This window comes from Arachis ipaensis, chromosome B8, assembly GCF_059453495.1.
Source record: "Arachis ipaensis isolate K30076 ecotype BB chromosome B8, ASM5945349v1, whole genome shotgun sequence".
Taxonomy (NCBI): Eukaryota; Viridiplantae; Streptophyta; class Magnoliopsida; order Fabales; family Fabaceae; genus Arachis; species Arachis ipaensis.
The window spans coordinates 84,716,063-84,721,044 of NC_142443.1; the positions used below are offsets into that span (position 1 = coordinate 84,716,063).

Below are 4,982 nucleotides of genomic sequence, written 5' to 3' on the forward strand. Positions count from 1 at the left end.
AACCAATCAAAGTATCACCAAATTCAATAGGCTTATAAATCATTAAAAATCAATCAAATTTGGCTTAAACCTCATGATTTAACATCAATTATATGGTGGTTGTTTGATTTAAAGAAGTCATGCATTTTCATTCCAAATTACTTACTTAGAATGTGATGAGCAGATAATTTATACGCTTTTTGGCATTGTTTTTAGTATATTTTTAGTAGAATCGAGTTACTTTTAGGGATGTTTTCATTAGTTTTTATGTTAAATTCACATTTCTGGACTTTACTATGAGTTTGTGTGTTTTTCTGTGATTTCAGGTATTTTCTGGCTGAAATTGAGGGACTTGAGCAAAAATCAGATTCAGAGGTTGAAGAAGGACTGCTGATGCTGTTGGATTCTGACCTCCCTACACTCAAAGTGGATTTTCTGGAGCTACAGAACTCAAAATGGCGCGCTTCCAATTGCGTTGGAAAGTAGACATCCAGGGCTTTCCAGCAATATATAATAGTCCATACTTTTGCCGAGTTTAGATGACGTAAAAGGGCGTTGAACACCAGTTCTACGCTGCTGTCTGGAGTTAAACGCCAGAAACACGTCACAAGCCAGAGTTGAACGCCAGAAATACGTTACAAACTGGCGTTCAACTCCAAGATTGACCTCTACACGTGTAACATTCAAGCTCAGCCCAAGCACACACCAAGTAGGCCCCGGAAGTGGATTTATTCATCAATTACTTACTTCTGTAAACCCTAGTAACTAGTTTAGTATAAATAGGACTTTTTACTATTGTATTAGACATCTTTGATCAGTTTTATGCTATCTTAGACTTTCATGGGGGCTGGCCATTCGGCCATGCCTGAACCATTATCACTTATGTATTTTCATACGGTAGAGTTTCTGCACTCCATAGATTAAGGTGTGGAGCTCTGCTGTTCCTCAAAGATTAATGCAAAGTACTACTATTTTTCTATTCAATTCAACTTATTCCGCTTCTAAGATATTCATTCGCACTTCAACCTGAATGTGATGAACGTGACAATCATCATCATTCCCCCACGAACGCGTGCCTGACAACCACTTCCGTTCCACCTTAGATTGAATGAGTATCTCTTGGATCTCTTAATCAGAATCTTCGTGGTATAAGCTAGATTGATAGCGGCATTCATGAGAGTCCGGAAAGTCTAAACCTTGTCTGTGGTATTCCGAGTAGGACTCTGGGATTGAATGACTGTGATGAACTTCAAACTCGCGAGTGCTGGGCGTAGTGACAGACGCAAAAGGAGGGTGAATCCTATTCCAGTATGATCGAGAACCTCAGATGATTAGCCGTGCTGTGACAGAGCATTTGGACCATTTTCACAAGAGGATGGGATACAGCCATTGACAAGGGTGATGCCTCCAGACGATTAGCCATGCAGTGACAGCGCATCGGACCATTTTCCAGAGAGGATAAAAAGTAGCCATTGACAACGGTGATGTCCTTACATAAAGCCAGCCATGGAAAGGAGTAAGACTGATTGGATGAAGACAGCAGGAAAGTAGAGGTTCAGAGGAACGAAAGCATCTCTATACACTTATCTGAAATTCTCACTAATGTCATACATAAGTGTTTCTATCCTTATTTTCTATCTATTTATTATTTATGTTCGAAAACTCCATAACTATTTTATATCCGCCTGACTGAGATTTACAAGGTGACCAAGCTTGCTTCATACCAACAATCTCCGTGGGATCGACCCTTACTCACGTAAGGTTTATTACTTGGACGACCCAGTGCACTTGCTGGTTAGTTGTATCGAAGTTGTGAATGAAAAACGATTTATTAAGACGTGCGTACAGAGTTTCTGGCGTCGTTGCCTGAGATCACAATTTCGTGCACCAAGTTTTTGGCGCCGCATCCGGGGATCACAATTTCGTGCACCAAGTTTTTGGCGCCGTTGCCGGGGATTGTTCGAGTTTGAACAACTGACGGTTCATCTTGTTGCTTAGATTAGGTAATTTTCTTTTTGTTTTATTTTCAAAAATTTTTCAAAAACCTTTCAAAAATTTCTCATCTGTTTTCAAAAAAAAAAATAAATCTTTTCAAAAATATATTTTTCTTCAGAATTTTTAAGAATGAATTCTAGAGTTTCATGAAGCATGTTGAAGCCTGGCTGGCTGTAAAGCCATGTCTAATTCTTTTGGATAGGGGCTTCCAACCATCAGCATAGAGGCAAGTTAATTGGAATGTCAGCCGTGGCATGTCTGAGTTACATACTAAAACTTGGCTGGCTATTAAGCCATGCCTAACCCTCGGATTAGAGCTTTAGACTAAGAATACAAGATTCCTGGAATTCATATTAAAAAAAATTTTGAAATCCTTATTTTCTTTTTCCTATATGTTTTTTCGAAAAAAAATATACAAAAATCCAAAAAAATTATAAAATCATAAAAATAAAAAAAAAATTTGTGTTTCTTGTTTGAGTCTTGAGTCAGATTTTAAGTTTGGTGTCAATTGCATATTCATCTTGCATTTTTCGAAAAAAATCATGCATTAATAGTGTTCTTCATGATCTTCAAGTTGTTCTTGGTAAGTCTTCTTGTTTGATCTTGATGTTTTCTTGTTTTGCATTTTTTCTTGTTTTACATGTGCATTTTTGCATCCATAGTATCTAAACATGAAAGATTTCTAAGTTTGGTGTCTTGCATGTTTTCTCTGCATAAAAAAATTTTAAAAAATAAGTTCTTGATGTTCATCTTGACATTCAAAATGTTCTTGGTGTTCATCTTGACATTCATAGCATTCTTGCATGCATTCATTGTTTTGATCCAAAATTTTCATGCATTGAGTCTTTTTCATGTTTTTCTCTCTCATCATTAAAAATTCAAAAATCAAAAAAAAAATATCTTTCCTTTTTTCACTCATAAATTTCGAACATTTGAGTTGACTTTTTCAAAACTTTTTAAAATCTAGTTGTTTTTATGAGTCAAATCAAATTTTCAATTTAAAAATCTTATCTTTTTCAAAATCTTTTTCAAAAATCAAATCTTTTTCATTTTTCTTATTTATTTTTGAAAATTTTAAAAGTATTTTTCAAAAATCTTTTTCTTATCTTTATCTCCTAATTTTCGAAAATAACATCATCAATTAATGTTTTGATTCAAAAATTTCAAGTTTGTTACTTGCTTGTTAAGAAAGATTCAAACTTTGAGTTCTAGAATCATATCTTTTGATTTCTTGTGAATCAAGTCATTAATTGTGATTTTAAAAATCAAATCTTTTTCAAAACTAATTTCAATCATATCTTTTCAAAAATATCTCTTTATCTTATCTTTTTCAAAATTTGATTTTAAAATATCCTTTCAAACTTCTTATCTTCTTATCTTTTCAAAATTGATTTTCAAATTTGTTTCAACTAACTAACTAACTTTTTGTTTGTTTCTTATCTTTTTCAAAACTACCTAACTAACTCTCTCTCTCTAATTTTCGAAAATATCTTCCCTCTTTTTCAAAATTTCTTTTTAATTAACTAATTATTTTAATTTTTTATTTTAATTTTCGAAAAATTACTAACCTTTTTCAAAAACTATTTTCGAAAATCACTAACTCTTTTTCAAAAATAATTTTCGAAAATTCTCTTTCTCTCTCATCTCCTTCTATTTATTTATTTATCTACTAACACCTCTCTTCATCCTACATCTCTGCTCTCCTTACCCTTGTGTTTCTTTCTTTACATTACATTCTTTTCTTCTTCTACTCACACAGGGGAACCTCTATACCTGTGGTAAAAAAGATCCCTATTATTATTTTTCTGTCCCTCTTTTTCATATGAGCATGAGCAAGGACAAGAACATTCTTGTTGAAGCAGATCCAGAACCTGAAAGGACTCTGAAGAGAAAACTAAGAGAAGCTAAATTACAACAATCCAGCAAGCACCTTTCAGAAATTTTCGAACAGGAAGAGGAGATGGCAGCTGAAAATAATAATAATGCAAGGAGGATGCTTGGTGACTTTACTGCACCTAATTCCAATTTACATGGACGAAACATCTCCATTCCTGCCATTGGAGCAAACAATTTTGAGCTGAAACCTTAATTAGTTTCTCTGATGCAGCAGAACTGTAAGTTTCATGGACTTCCATCTGAAGATCCTTTTCAGTTCTTAAGTGAATTCTTGCAGATATGTGATACTGTTAAGACTAATGGAGTAGATCCTGAAGTCTACAGGCTCATGCTTTTCCCTTTTGCTGTAAGAGACAGAGCTAGAGTATGGTTGGACTCTCAACCCAAAGATAGCCTGAACTCTTGGGATAAGCTGGTCAAGGCTTTCTTAGCCAAGTTCTTTCCTCCTCAAAAGCTGAGTAAGCTTAGAGTGGATGTTCAAACCTTCAGACAGAAAGAAGGTGAATCCCTCTATGAAGCTTGGGAGAGATACAAAGAACTGACCAAAAAGTGTCCTTCTGACATGCTTTCAGAATGGACCATCCTGGATATATTCTATGATGGTCTATCTGAATTGGCTAAAATGTCATTGGATACTTCTGCAGGTGGATCCATTCACCTAAAGAAAACGCCTGCAGAAGCTCAAGAACTCATTGACATGGTTGCTAATAACCAGTTCATGTACACTTCTGAGAGGAATCCTGTGAGTAATGGGACGCCTATGAAGAAGGGAGTTCTTGAAATTGATACTCTGAATGCCATACTGGCTCAGAATAAAATATTGACTCAGCAAGTCAATATGATTTCTCAGAGTCTGAATGGAATGCAAGCTGCATCCAACAGTACTCAAGAGGCATCTTCTGAAGAAGAAGCTTATGATCCTGAAAACCCTGCAATAGCAGAGGTGAATTACATGGGTGAACCTTATGGAAACACCTATAACTCCTCATGGAGAAATCACCCAAATCTCTCATGGAAGGATCAACAAAAGCCTCAACAAGGCTTTAATAATGGTGGAAGAAATAGGTTTAACAATAGTAAACCTTTTCCATCATCCACTCAGCAACAGACAG

General features: G+C 35.2%; 1 non-coding gene across 1 annotated transcript; it reads right to left on the reverse strand.

Annotated features, from left to right (window-relative positions):
* Positions 1-4,330: 4,330 nt before the first annotated feature.
* LOC148548663 (small nucleolar RNA R71) lies at positions 4,331-4,438 on the reverse strand. Its single transcript, XR_015898911.1, has one exon. It is a non-coding gene; the product is annotated as a small nucleolar RNA R71 (small nucleolar RNA).
* Between the last annotated feature and the right edge of the window lie 544 nt (positions 4,439-4,982).